This window comes from Sebastes fasciatus, chromosome 16 (assembly GCF_043250625.1).
Source record: "Sebastes fasciatus isolate fSebFas1 chromosome 16, fSebFas1.pri, whole genome shotgun sequence".
NCBI lineage: Eukaryota > Metazoa > Chordata > Actinopteri > Perciformes > Sebastidae > Sebastes > Sebastes fasciatus.
Window position 1 is genome coordinate 28,971,505 of NC_133810.1, and position 15,687 is coordinate 28,987,191.

At 40.7% G+C, this 15,687-nt stretch overlaps 1 protein-coding gene across 5 annotated transcripts in view; it reads right to left on the reverse strand.

The window, feature by feature from the left end:
- snx19a (sorting nexin 19a) overlaps window positions 1-15,687 on the reverse strand; it is a 106,310-nt gene that overhangs the window by 59,686 nt on the left and 30,937 nt on the right. Inside the window, exon 1 of one of the 5 annotated variants that reach the window (XM_074611643.1) lies at window positions 86-1,096. The exons of 3 other annotated variants lie outside the window; for them this stretch is intronic. The gene's annotated coding sequence lies outside the window, so the exon portion shown is untranslated. Of the gene's footprint in view, window positions 1-61; window positions 1,097-15,687 lie in introns of those variants that run through there. One more of the 5 variants, XM_074611642.1, reaches the window with a different exon arrangement.

The following is a 15,687-nucleotide window of genomic DNA, read 5'->3' on the forward strand; positions in this document are numbered from 1 at the left end:
AAGTCTAACGTTGACAGTGAAGATACCCATGCACACACATTCCTAAAAACCACACACTTACAAACACGTGGTAATCCAAGCATACCTTTAGAATGCATAAAAGACTAAATACTACAAGCACTACAACAATGATTCGAAAACAGTAACAGTAAAAAAAAAGAGCGAAATAACAAGCAAAAGTAAGAAGAGAACATCCCCTCGTTCTGTCCCCGTTACGCCCTCCTATCCCGTTGTCCAGTGCCCATTTTCCGGGGTACAAAAACCTCAAATCGCCTTTAAAAAAAGGTACGGCAAGAGAGAAATGGCAAAAGGTTGAATGCAGTAAGATGTGGATGAGGAGGAGTGGCAGCGCAGGGCTGGCTACAGAGAAAGTGGAATTTGTGACCAAGCAAAGGAAAGGGTGGTGTTTTCTTTTTTTTTTTTTTTTTTTTTTTGGTGCTTCATTCTGCTTGGCTTTTTTGGATCCCAGCAGGATCCTTGGCTGCAGCTCTGTCTCTCCTTAGTGCTGCCAAAATTTGGACATATCCTTTTGTCTTAAACTCTGTTGCATAAAATCAAATTGAGAGATGAGAAGAGATATAACTTAAAAGAGACAAGGGGAAAGGACCGGCCAACAAGACTAGAGCGCAAGTTATTAAAGAAAAGGACACAGCGTGAGTGAAAGTGCACAGCAAAGAGGAGAGAGGCTTAGCAGCTGAATGCAAGGGTAACAAAAAATTCATAAAAAAAAAAAGAAAAAGTCAAGATGGAAGAAGGTTGTTTCGCGTCAGAATTTTTTCCTCTACAAACATATTATCTCCCAAGTGCGAGCTGCAAAGCGTGTCTTCTCTGCTGCTACAACACAGCAGCCTTTCCAAAGCTATGCCACGTAGTGAGAGAGGGAGAGAGAAAGCAGCCACTTTTTTCCTCTCTCCAAAATGGCTGAGGGCCGGGAGAAAAGCAGCAACGAGGAAGAGTGGTGCTCCCCGTCCTGCTCAGGGGAGGGCTGGGCGATTCATCGAGCATCTCTCCCTCGTTTCCCTCTCCTCACTCATGCCCTTTTGTCCCATTAGCCGTCTTTCAGACCGGACGAATGGCGTACAGCTGTGTTGTCAGTCCATAAGAAACTCTACTCGGCCCACCACGCAGGGGAAGGCTCCGACTGTAAACGAGTAAGGCTGATATGGCTTATTGTGTGTCTCCCACATGCCCACATCCTGATGCTGCACACTGGTGTCTGGGTTAATGTGTCGCTCTGGGTTTTACCTTCTTATTTAAGCCTTACAGGACAAGTGATGATTAAGTTTGATCACTGTATATTTTCTATTTATAAAAAGAAAAAAAAAATACATATAAATAATTGTTGCTTTTATCGTTGTGTGTCCATGGTTATTATTTTTAGCATTGCATGCCAACATCCACATTTTCCTTTTTTTCACTCCCTTAGTTTTTCCGTACATAATGTCCTCACTTTGGACTTTATATTTAAATACATATTCAGGTATATAAACGACTGTCAAAATCATAAAGAAAGTTTATCACGAACGTTGATTTACTTGAATGGACTTCTCTTTCTTGCAGTGCTTAACCTCGGCACCACGTTTGCCATCACAACAGTACAGTACGTAGTTCAATAGCCACACTGCTGCAGTCAATAGTACTATAACCTCATCAGAGCATTTCAACTCGAGTGTCTCAAGGTTCTATCCGCGAGCCGACTCTCTTCATTGTTTCTTTGCTCCACTGAAAAGCTCCGCAGATTCAATATAAGGCCAAAGACGGCATAGAACGTAAAATTCAACCTTGTATAGAAGGAGAAGAAGAAGAAATCTAGGCAGACCTCAGAACATGTACTATTGCTAAGTTGACACATCATTGATTATAAGGACTGAACACTGCATAGGGAAATGTAATGCTTCAGCTCTAATGCTAGATTCATAACAATAGGCTAAAAGACAACTGGCAACATTCAAAAGGGCGATGGATTTTATTTTCTAACTTCCCTATTAAATACAGAAATGATGCAACCGGGTATGATTCTTTTATGTGAGCCCATACTGGTTTTTCCCATTAAAAAAAAAGGTGGGGGAAATTCATTTCCGTACACTTGATCCTGTTGTTCTTCCTTCAGAGCAATAGGCTTTCTGTTTTATACAGTGCAGTTCTTGTTCCCCGTAGAATATACAGATGTGGGTTTCCACTGTTTTCACACGAAACATTACTCATTTACAAAATATTTCCATCCTACATCTGAGGAATGAACCCACCAGTGAGGTAACCTGCACCAACATTGGAGGCATTATTTCAGATTTTTGAAGTAGCTGTTCTGGACTGTATTTACATAAAGCCCCGTACTAGTGCAATACCAACAAGACACTCAATTCTTTAACGCAGTAACGCAATCGATCTTTCGGAGGTTGAAGCGGGCTCAATTTTAAAGTTAGAGTGAAGATACTGGCATCACATGAAACTACAAAAAAAAGAAATCCATCGGTACCAACCACGTCATACTAGCTTGTCGAGAAGGAGGCTGAATAATGCTCAAACCTTTGGCGAGGAAAAACTGTCATGGCCATTTTCAAAGGGGTCCCTTGACCTCTGACCTCCAGATATGTGAATGAAAATGGGTTCAATGGGTACCCACGAGTCTCCCCTTTACAGACATGCCCACTTTATGATAATCACATGCAGTTTTGGGGCAAGTCATAGTCAAGTCAGCACACTGACACACTGACAGCTGTTGTTGCCTGTTGGGCTGCAGTTTGCCAAGTTATGATTGGAGCATATTGTTTTATGCTAAATGCAGTACCTGTGAGGGTTTCTGGACAATATCTGTCATTGTTTTGTGTTGTTAATTGATTTCCAATAATAAATATATACATACATTTGCATAAAGCAGCATTTTTGTCCACTCCCATGTTGATAAGAGTATTAAATACTTGACAAATCTCCCTTTAAGGTACATTTTGAACAGATAAAAAATGTGTGATTAATTGCAATTAATAGCAAATAATCATTCACAATAGACAGCCCTAATGATAACCCTATCTGACCCTGACTTCTGACATCTGGAAGAACAATAAGCTAATTTGTCGGCAATTTATATGCAGCTACAAATTGCACAAGAAGTCATATTTTAGAAACACAAGAATCCCCTTCACACATAGATTCACCCGTGTATATCAGCATGTTAGTGTCATGAAAAGGGACAAATGTTTAGTCCAGGACATTAGGCGCCCTGGATACTAGTTTTGCCACAGCATGCCAATGGGCTGCTGTCTGCTCCATGGTCACCACTTGAATCTAAATGAACACATTTGACTTTCAGGATATTGCCAAGAACCCTGTCACAGGGCCGCCACAGAAAAGGGCCTCTCCAAAACAGAAGGTTGAAGAAAACAGAGCGGCCGACATGGGCATAACCCCAAACCTCTAACAAGGTAACCCCTTAAAGCCACTCTCAGAGCGTGGGAACGTGGGGAAGAGAAAGTGGGCTGCCAACAATGGTGAAAAAAAATTACATTTTTTAAATATAATATAATGCAAGGGCAGAAAATACAGAAGAATTCAGACCTAACATGGATTAATATTGTATTTAATTGTTTTATCTTCCTACTATATGTGTCGTCGTTATTGTCCATCTTGTGCCTGTACAAGCTGCAGCTACTAAACTTAATAATTTACTTAGTGATTTACTGAAAGCTCTATTATTGCAGTGTCACAGGCGCAGTTGCTGGCAGAGACATGAGACGTTAACTCCTCCCATCGGTGTCGTGGAAACCTCTTTGCTTCAATTTTGCCCTCAAATTTTGCATCAGAGAGCCACCTTTAATAAAGGAAGGCTGTGTTACCGAATCCACCCACGCCGTTTCGTCTCAGAGATGTGTGAGGAATTGTCCTTTATTAGTACAGGATGACTTTTTAAAGTAATATCAGATGATATACTGTAGCTACAACATTGTATTTCTGGTTATAAAATGGTGTTTAAACATTGTTCAACATTATTAACGGGGTATTACAACAGCACATCCAGGAGTCCTCACACTAAATTTGACTTTGGTTGTCCCCATTTACTGGTTTTACTCCATGCCCTTATGAGGGTCTGTGCTGTCCTTTAGAGAGACACATAACAGACTGCATGACTTTAATCTCGTCACCAGACTCCAGTATATATAAACCCAATAAAATAACTGCAAATACCTTCATACTTCTGTATCGCAAAGTCTATTTATTAGCCAGACCTTTTACAGCACTCAGGATTTTGATTCACTCGTGTACTTTTTGGAGTTGGTTTTTACGCTCTCATCATAAAGAAGCAAAAATGTTCATTTAATTTTTATATTTGGAATAACAAGTACACTTGAGCTTGAAGAGTAACTACCACTACTTTTAAATCTTCAATACAATAGTGGATTGGAGTCTTCATTTGCATGTGAACATTAATCTATCAAATACTATTAAGTATAATACTTATAATAAAATAAAATATTTAATCGCAAATTAATCACACATTTTTTTATCTGTTCAAAATGTACCATAAAGGGAGATTTGTCAAGTATTTAATACTCTTATCAACATGGGAGTGGGCAAATATGCTACTTTATGAAAATGTATGTATATATTTATATTATTGTAAATCAATTAACAACACAAAACAATGACAGATATTGTCCAGAAACCCTCACAGGTACTGCATTTAGAATAAAACAATATGCTCAAATCATAACATGGCAAACTGCAGCCCAACAGGCAACAACAGCTGTCAGTGTGTCAGTGTGCTGACTTGACTATGACTTGCCCCAAACTGCATGTGATTATCATAAAGTGGGCATGTCTGTAAAGGGGAGACTCGTGGGTACCCATAGAACCCATTTACATTCACTGATCTGGAGGTCAGAGGTCAAGGGACCCCTTTGTAAATGACCATGCAATGACCAAACTTGCATTAACGCGCTATTTAACTTTATTATAACTTTGACAGCCCTAATAATATGTTTAGGCAATTTAAATTCTCAAAGCAAGAACTAGTATATTATTCTCATATTAATATTTGGAAGATTCCAGAAAGGGCTTCGACCAGCAACAATAATTTACTCTCCTCTCATAACTATTTGTGTTTCTGCTGTGATTCACAGATGAGTCAGAGTGTTGCAGGAAGTTTCAACAAATACCTCTACATGTCACCATTCAGGCTAGTCATTGGGACCGACTTAGTGACTTCTGGGCAGCTGGTGATTTCCCAAGTACAACCATGTCCAGTAATGTTCCTCTTTCAAACGTGCTTCTTGTCTATTGGCATTTTTAAATAACATTAAAATCCTTTTCTGAGTACCTACAAGCAACATTTAGCATCCCAAGGGGGAGGGGACAGAAGTCAAAACATGAGAAAACCGCCCACAGTCCAGCCTGTCTGTTGTATTATCTGAGGAACTTTAACTTAAAACCTAAAGCAACACCTCTGAAATCCACCGGCGCTGAGATTTCAGACACATAAAGGCTGGATGTAGGTAAAAGCTGTAATAAAAAATCAAAGTATCGGTGTAAAATGTAAAGCCATTGGAGCATTTCGTCTAACAAAAGGAATTTTGTCTACCAAAATGTTGCCGCTCACTACAACCGAAAGCAGACATAAGGACAGTCGATGTACCCATCTGTCTCCCATAGACTTTGCTAGAGGAGCAGAAATGTGTCGTTCACAAAATAAGAAGTGATTAGACAAAGAATGTCTCACAGGGACTTAAAGTAATCGTGTAAGTAAGTAAAACTGAATGTAACCGAAGGCCTTGCATACTTTATGAAGCATACTTGTGTACTCACTCAATATTGACTTGCTTTGTTCATCCTCTCCCTCGTTTTGTTCCCTACATGTGTTGTATTTAAAGATATCTTATCACTGAACTTGACTGTGGTGTGTATTTCCACTGTCTGCGAAGGCCTCCGTGTAGATTGCATCCCCGTGTTCAGCCCGGTGCAACAGAATGAATGTTTAAAGACTACACTGTAGAGATAAGAGAGCAGGATAAAGCAACAGTGGGAGACGCGAGACAGCGGCGGTATTTATTACTGTACATTTTCATTCGCGCTCAAACATCTTTGTTTCAGTCCATTTTTATCTTTTCCCCCCTTTCATCTCACCCATCTCTTGCAGTTTGCTTGTCCCTCACTGTTCCCTCCTCTCGCTTTCCCCCATCAAATATTCTGCTCACGCACAACTGCGGCACCCTTTCTCCAGTCCTCCCCATTAATCCACACCACAGACATCTTGGCCCACTGTCTCATCTCCCTCTCAACGTGCACTCGAAACTCTCAAAGTCTGGGCCATTTCGGCAGGGAGTGCCTGAGCATTTTTCACAGGCCATGAGACCCGCTGCTGAACATGCGTTTTACTGTACAGACAGACTAGTAGTATATCACGCTCTCCTTCCAGCTATACCACTAATTAGAAAAACGTAAGACGGCGTCCTATTCAAAGCAAAGGTCACATTGGGATAAGTAGCACTCCGATCCCTACTCAAACAACACGCACCTTATATAACCTGTATGTTCAGCCATGCTTAACATTTACTTTCGCCATTACGGGGGAAAAAAACTGCACAAAACAAACTGCTGGCTCGGTTCAGCCGGGTCCGGCCAGCCTGCGATGAGTGGCCGGCTGTGCCCTGTTTGAGCCAGGTTTGACCAGTTTCTAAAGACAGCGAAGACGCTGGCTTTGAGTCAGAAAACAACTAAATCTTTGCCACTGTTGATAAAACGTTACCCACAGCATGCTCTTCTTACTTGTCTTTTTTTTAATTAATAGAGAAAAGAAAGCTGGGTTTATTGGCTTTTGTGCAAAAAGAAAAGTTTTCCTTCATATGTTTAATTTTCCTCGATAGTTTTGGATTTAATTGCCGATTATAGGTCTCTTAACACGCTTAAATTAGTGTAAATTAAAGTTTACCTAACTTTTGAAATATTTTCCCTCTCAACATTATTATAATGTTAATATAAAGTATTGATAGAACTTTTTAAGTATTACTAATCCTGACTGTACTGCAGTGTTTGACAACACAGCAGTAAATTGTATTCATCCGACAGAGACAAAGCACAAAGTAAAACCATCCATTATGGGTGGCACACTGCTTCTTTGCAGAAGGAGCTGAGAAAGGAGCGAGCACAATGACATAGCAGGGGTAAAGCTGTAAGAAGGAGAAAAAGATCTAATTACTGTTAATTACTTAATTTCTATTCATCTGCAGGATCCACTGGCTTGTACTAATCACTTTAAGAATGCAGCCAAATGCTCAATATTAACACATCTTCCATGACAGGAGGAAGAGTGTGCGGGTCTATAGGAGGGGATGAAGAAATGAGATTTACAGGCGAATTAAAGCGACTAATGCCGTGAGGCCGAGCAAAAGAAGCAGCTCGACAAGGAAGAAAAACTCAGGGAGGTCACATTTTCTTTCTTTCTTTGTGCAGATCCCTTGTTCTTTACTTGGATGCTGGCAGTGCACAGCAGCAAAATGCAGAAACTGTATTTCAAGATATTCCAGAGGACAAAAATCCTGGGTGGATCGTGAGTTTACCCCCTCCATCTTCCTTCTCTGAAATAAGGGCTCAAGTTAAATTGTACAGCAGTGCTTTGAAATAGCCCACAGTGCCTCATCAGCCACCCTCCTCTCTTGCCATTTCTTTCTTTCTCTCACCCTCCACTCCTGCCATTTCAGACCCTTATTTCCCTGCCCTCCTTCCCCTCCCTCCTCTCTCTCTCATTCATTCAGTTTAATTTTGAACTCTGCACTGGTAGACAGGCAAAGAGGGTAGCTCCATGGTTACCTGGCACCAGGCCATCTCATTACACTGCCAATTGATTCTGGCCTGCCGCCATGTCCGCTGCCTACCTCCCCCACACCCCACACCCTCCACCATCTCTGCACCCCAGACTGTCTGCAGCAAAGGAGATTTCAGAACACACAGGAAGGAGAGAGGCAAACAGCTTCACTTACGGGCATCAAACTTAGCTCGCATTCACGCACCGCTGCACACATTAAGAGCACAAACAAATACTCGCTCGCATAAATAGTACATGGAAAGCTTTGTTCAAGACTAAAAATACGCACTATATTTAACTACTGTGCTCTCATACGGTGCACGAGTCAATGCAGCTACAACACCAGAATTATATTAAAAGATAAAGATGAGCAAGAAACCAAGCAAAACATGCCAACAATAATAATTTCTACACTTATCGTCAGCTATCTATTAAATCTGTGTGTCTGGAGATTAAATATGGATCCTATCAAGATGAATAATTCAATCATCAATTGAATTTTTCTCAGAAGATTTCCAAAATCATATCAATTCTATTGGATGTGGATAAAAACATGTTTTTCAAGAATAAAGAGATGAGTCGTGAACGAGCAGAAATCAAACTATTCTGCAAAAAAAGAGATCGTTTCCACTGACACCATAAATTATGATTTGTCAAAACTTTAGAAAATATATAAAACATAAAAGTAAAAAAATAAAAATAAAACATAAAGGTAAACAAATTATGTGTGAGGACACTGAATGCTTAAGTTTTACACTATTACTTATTGGCTGTAGACATATGTAAGAAAAGAAGAAACTTTAAACTTTCTTAATAAAAAGTAAGGTATAATTTAGAACTCCTAAACATTAAGGCGGCTCAATTTCACTCTTGTCTTTACAATAACCAATAACGCAAGAATAACTGTGATATTAAGTGTTCAAAAGGAAAATAGTTAGAGGAAAAATACATTTATATTAGGGCCTTCAATCCATTAAAATAGTTAATTGTGATTAATCGTAAATTAATCAAATTTTTTTATCTGTTCAAAATGTACCTTAAAGGGAGATTTATCAAGTATTTAATACTCTTATCAACATGGGAGTGGTCAAATATGCTGCTTTATACAAATGTATGTATATATTTATTATTGGAAATTAATGAACAACACAAAACAATGACAGATATTGTCCAGAAACCCTCACAGGTACTGCATTTAGCATAAACAATATGCTGAAATCATAACATGGCAAACTGCAGCCCAACAGGCAACAACAGCTGTCAGTGTGTCAGTGTGCTGACTTGACTATGACTTGCCCCAAACTGCATAAAGTGGGCATGTCTGCAAAGGGGAGACTTGTGGGTACCCATAGAACCCATTTACATTCACATATCTTGAAGTCAGAGGTCAAGGGACCCTTTTGAAAATGGCCATGTCAGCTTTCCTCACCAAAAATTTAGAATAAATTTGGAGCGTTATTTAACCTCCTTCGCGACAACCCGCTACAACCTCCGAAAGATCGATTGCGTTTTCGTTAAAACAAATTTGTGTTTACACGTTATTGCCCTAATTAATATAGAATTAATTATTATTATTGCCTACATTTTTCCAAATAATCAGTAACCCATGGTTGTTTGATTTAAATTGTTATTGGACATGTGTCTTGATAAACTTATAGACCGTAAAGCAAACACAGTGCCTGTGAAGTCACCGATCGATTTCTGAAGAGACGTTTTAAAGCCTGAATTTGGGTTTACGGTAACACTCATCACTGCAATGTTGCATTTGCAGTGCAACTTCCAGTTCTTTTCATTTTGAGTCCTGTTAGGTATGAGTGCAATCCTTTTATTTGGCCTCTACTTCCACCTGCAGCATCAATTACAGTACATTTTTAGTAAAGTCAAATGCCAGCAGCAATAAAATCATCCACAAAATCTCATCTGGAATCACAAGAGAGAGTTAAGTGACCATGTTCCCTTATCACTGAGCAAACACTTTAAAATGTAAAAGTTTGGCTTTAGACTTAAACTTTCGTATTTTACACAGAGACACACATTTTGAGACCAAACAGAGTCCTTGCAGGGTGTTCCCAAATGTCTGCTCCAAATCAGTTTGTGTAGCTCGGAGCCAAAGAAGTCCGGATCGATGTCTAATGACTCATCTTGCCCTATGAGACTTTCAGTCAGTGGCAGTGAGTGTAGGGGCGGGTTCACCGCGGAGACTTCATCTTACACAGCATCTGTCTAGGTGTGACTCAGACACAGTCGTAGCTTGCCTCTCCTTCTGCCACTGCCGGCAGATGCCGAGGTCGTGGCCTCTCGGTCGCCAGGGATTTGAGGGGATCAGGAGTCAAAGGGATCATAAAGCCATATGACAGTGTGTCTACTGTGCCTTCCATATCCCCATATTCAACAGCCATTCATTCATGATCCAGTTAGTGTAAAAGGCGGACCGTGGAAGTTTCTGTATTGTGAAGACATTGTTCTAAAGACATGCGACGGTTCATCTGCAGTTGACAGTCGTCCAACGATGACGGACGAGTGATTTGTGTTTCAGGTTTTCCTGAATTTATACAATGCATCTCTTAATATGGGCATAGCCATGCAATATTTTACACTACTTACTGCAGCTCATTCACACCACTGCTATTACTGTAGCTGCTCAACATAGGCTTTCATAAGCACCATCCAACTGTAGAAAATAAATAAACACTATATTCCATCATTATATTAAATCCACTTCATGTTTGGTCAATGAAGCACAACTATACTGGGAAGATTATTTAAAACAGGCTAACCTATTTCATGGCATATTCAACTATAAACACAATATAACGAGTATAAAATACCATGCTAAGTACAATTTTTCTGAATGCACCTTTTTAAATAGCTATGCTGCCATTCTGATAATATCCAGCTTCATGCATGCATGCATTAAGAACCAAAGAGTAGGCTAAAACAAATCAGTGCAAGACTTGAAGTGCACCCTAAAACATCTGCAAATCAGTTTCATGCCAAACCTGATGATTTTTTTTTTTTTACAATATATCACAGATGGTTTTGAATTAGTGAAAACATTTCAGAATGCTGTACTCTTACTCTACGCTACTCTTAAACTGTGCAAAAAGGAGAAATATTCTGACAAATAGCATTCAGGAAAATCCTCCAGCATCAAAGAACGACAATATGAACAGCCTCTGAACAACTATGAAGAATGCTTGACGCACTAAATCGACAGGAGCTGGTCTCTTTATTGAGCTGGCGCCGTTATTCAAACACCAAGGAATTTTGATAACCTGCATAGCTTACGGTACATGTCAGTGTGTGAAGGCAAGATGAGATTACTATAAATATTGGCAGAATCACCAAAGCTGTATGTCAATATATCCCAAATAATAACATCAGAAGATGCTTTACAATAGGTATGTTTGTTGTTCATTTTTTAAATGCTTCCTGTCTATCATTGTACACATGCTAATTAACTATGACACATACTGTACAGCTTTATGCACATTTTATATACAGAATGTATATCTGTGTATATATCTATCAATCTATATTATTCAATATACAACATTAATATTACTCTTGATGATGACTGTGGTAATTGCACCTTGGAGTTCATCAATAAAGTCAGTGTAGGGATTTTCCAGCGCGAGTCTGTCTCTGTAAAAACGAAGGGATAGATATGGGCCTCCCCACTTTGGGGCCCCTTTCCTGTACATGCACACGGGTTGTTTAAGGACACAGTGAACCAGGCTACCCGATCTAGGGAAGGGGCCAGGCAGGGGGAACAGTGACAGGACGGCCAAGTGGAAGAAACTCTCATGGAATCCTAGGAGCTAAAGCTGCTGGCTTAATGCTAGAGGGAGTAGAGAGCGCTGGAAGAGAGAGACGGGATTGGCCGATGTGAAAAGAGAGGGAGGAGCCCGTTCCCCGGGAGGAGAGTCGGATAGATTTATGGACTCCGCCGGCAGCAAGGAGAAAGAAAAAAAAAAAAGCCGAATAAAGGTGGTGGTGAGTGCAGGGAGTGCAAGTGTCTTCCTGTGTGACAACTTCTTAAAGTGAAGTTACGGTACAAATGAGAGGCGCTATAAAGCATCTCCGTTATAACCCTGGAATTCGGGACGTAATATTTGTAAAGACAAGGTCAAGGACCAGGCAGAGCCGGTTTGGGTCGGTCCAGTTTTAGATGACAGCCCATCACACCTGCATTCTTGGGGGAATGGGAGCCGCCACACAGACCTTCTCCCATTTGCCCCCTCCCGCCCCCTTCTCCATTTTCTCTCCCCTTGCTACCTTGTCTCCCCCTCTCCTGCGTTCCTCTCCTTCTGTTGCTCCCCTTTTCTGTGTGAGTGTGTCTGGGTCCTGCTGGAGAGGCTTTGTCTGTGAACACTGGAGCCCGGACCGGCCCACGGGGGCCAGATCCATGAATACCCACACTGTGAGAGCCACTCTTTCTCTTCACACCACTTTCTCTACTGGAATGCCTGAGCAGTGAGGTAAGAAACGCACGCACGCACGCGCCGCCATGAGCGCGCACACACAAGCATACAGTACGAGCGCGCACACACACACATTTTCTCACTTTCTCTGCCGTACGCACACACACACGCGCACGCATCCACACACACACCGCACTTTACACACAAACTGAGTGAGTCATGCGGTGATGAAAAGCCAGTGTTTTGTGTGTGAACCCGCTCACCCTGGACTCACATCCTGAGAGCCTTTCTCCTCCATCAGGCCCTGCCAAGCTCTCCCTCTAATTAAAGACCATTGGGTCCAATAGCATTGGCCCAGCTTCCCCCAGACCATGCCCCATCCCGGCTCACAGAGGTCCTGAGCAGAGTAGAATCTATGTGGAATGTGAATGACTGTGGTGATTAACAACTTCTCAGGGTTTCTAATTCCCCAGTTAATGGTGTGCTTGGCCGCAAGACACATGCCAGCGTTACAGAGAGGCTGGCCTAATAGATAGACTTCAGCTGACAAGGGATAGTCTACAAAAGCATCTCAAAAGAAGTTGTTTGATCTGTTTGTTTTTAAATTAACAATATTACTGCGCAGAATGATAAAATCTTATCCTGGAAACTAGGGCTGGGGCGATACACCTCTCTCCCAATTCAATATCTGTTGCTATTCTACAAGTATTGCGATTCGATATTATGATTTTTGTTAATTGTTTTTAACACTAGACCATGAGAAAAAGTTGAATCATACACTTCTAGGGACTTTTACTTTGGAAAATATCTAAATTAATACGGTAAGAATGTAGTCAGATGTGTCTGCTCTGCTTTTCCTGCAATGTGTGAAACCCAAAGTGTTTCCATACTTTACTGGATGTGTAGTGTTTACCACCTTGGAAATGTGAGGGTGCAGGTCGTATCTCCACGGACCCTCCACCGTTTTCTGCTTTCTCGTCTTGGCTCATCGCGGTCAGACAGATACAGAACGGATGTAACGTCACGTTACTCAGACTACAACAATAAAAGTGGTCCCTTCCTTTTACCTCCACATAGACTCAAATGAAACAAAAATATTGATTCTGTCATTAAAAGAAATGAACTGGAAACCCATACAAAAATAATCAAATTCGTTTTTGTCAATGTGAATTTGACACTGTGTCTGCACCTGTATCTAATAATGACAGGTAAGATGCAATATATTCAATTCAACAAGAACTTGTGCACTTTGTGTCAGCTCTGTCAGTCATTGGAGCACAAGAAAGTTTTTTTTAAAAGGTGCATGTCATTCAAAAGACTGCAGTTTGCTCCATTTGACTGTGATTATTGCTGCAGGACCTCAAGCAGGCGAAGCAGCCAACAAGCCAAGCATGTGAAGGAGAGGCCATTCCATCTGTGTGCAAAGTATGCTTCAACTGTGATTGAATTGGGATTGGTCTGTTCAAGTGCTATTTTAGGGGGCATAGTTTTGCAACAACTTGATTTGCATAAAAGTATCAGTGAATCGACCTGAAAGCTCGTGCGACTGAGCAGCAAACAATTAAGGGCAATTTGGGCAACTACCAAAATATAATAATAATGAAACAAAGACAACAAAATAACTACATTCAACACCATAATTATATATTGTCGTTCCTATTAGGATGTTGCAACCCAGTATTATGTGATTGCATCGAATCACACTGTGAAAATAATAAAATGTGACATAAAATCATGGTTACAGGTAAAAACATCAATCAGCCACCAACTCTGCTCAGTGGTGAAACCAAAGTAGAGGCTGGTCAACACAGCAAGAAAACTCACTTTCTTTGAAAATACAAAGACCAAATTTCAGTCATGAATATTTTTCACGAAATGTTAAATATTAAATAGACTTGAGGGTTAAACCATTTTTGATTCTGTTTGTTTGTTTGTTCATGCAGGAGAGGAACAGAGGTTGTATGAATCCCGTCTAAACCATCCCGCTAAAACAGATGCACGGGAACTCTCTCTACAAATATTATGTTTACAGTAAATGATCCTATAGAAACCAATCTAAGATATCATAGGAAACCATCATGGGAAAGGTGTGACGCAGGTTATATTTTCTTAATGCAGAGTTGTTGAGCTGTCACTAGGGATGCACCGATTTATCGGCCGAACATCGGTATCCGATATTTGCCTAGTTGACTGCCATCGGCCTATCAGCAAATAAGATGACATTCGCCGATGGTGGTGGCCGATGTTTATCTGCTGTGTTTGTTATTTGCGATCGGAATGAACCTCGTGTGTCAGTCCAACAAGGGGTGATGCAGCACCCAGTACGTCACAGTGGGAACGTCCTCCATGCCGTGCAGTCCATGCAGCAGTGCGCTGCCCATACCGGGATCCAGTCCCGGGTCAGCGGAGTGCAGCAGCACGACGGGCGTCGTAGGGACTTGGCTTTGGAGAGGTGCCAGTTCGCCATCTGGGCACTGCAGAGGTGCCATTGAGCAAAGCACCAAACTCCCAACTGCCCGGGGGGGCATGTCTATGGGCAGCTACCTCGCTCTGACACCTCTCCATTAGCGCATGTGTATAGGTTCTGTTTGTGCATGTGTGTATGTATAGCGGGCCTGTAATGTGTAACGTGTAAAATAAGAACAGAGTGAAAACTATTTATTTCCCCTTGGGGATCAATAAAGTATGTCTTCTTCTTCTTCTAAAAAACTTAAAAATAAAAAAGCTAAAATGGGCTGCCAAATATACTTGTGTGGCCATTAATATATGAGCGGCCCGTCCATGTAAAGTTTACGTGTGAAACACTGTTTTATGTTTCTAATCGCTTTTACATTTACATTTAATTTATGTTTCACAAAGCTATTATTTGTGTTGGGCTATGCAAGTACTAAAACATTCTTCTCATTGAGTAGGTAGCTGTATAGCAGCTGAAAAGGCATTTGAAGCAATGATTTTTTAAATAATTAGTCTTTTTCATGTAAAACAAGGTTATATTAAAGCCTCTTTCTTAAATTTATATGGTTGAATTTGTGTTCATTCAAAGACAGTGTAATGAAATGCTGAATGCCTTTGAATAGTTCAGATATTCTTTTTATATAACAAAGACATTTTTGTTTCTCTGGCACAAAAAGGGATTAAATAACATCAAAAACAAAATAAACAGAATTTCACTATCGGTGCATCTCTAGCTGTCATGTATATTAAATGCTTTACAAATTTTAATGAAGGTTACTGTGGGCTGAAATACATACATCTACCTACAGCATATCTAGACTGGACTATATATATACCTTATATAGGGGAGTGGGGTTTTAGAAAGTATTGACTGGCAGGCCTCTCAGCCTCTCACAGTCAGCCGTGGTAGTTTACTCTTGCTCATCAGAGCAGGCTGCCACCCCTGTGCCCAAATTTGGATTGGCAAACCCAAACCCAGGCTCGAATACCACCCTTTCAGAAACATGTGGGTGACGT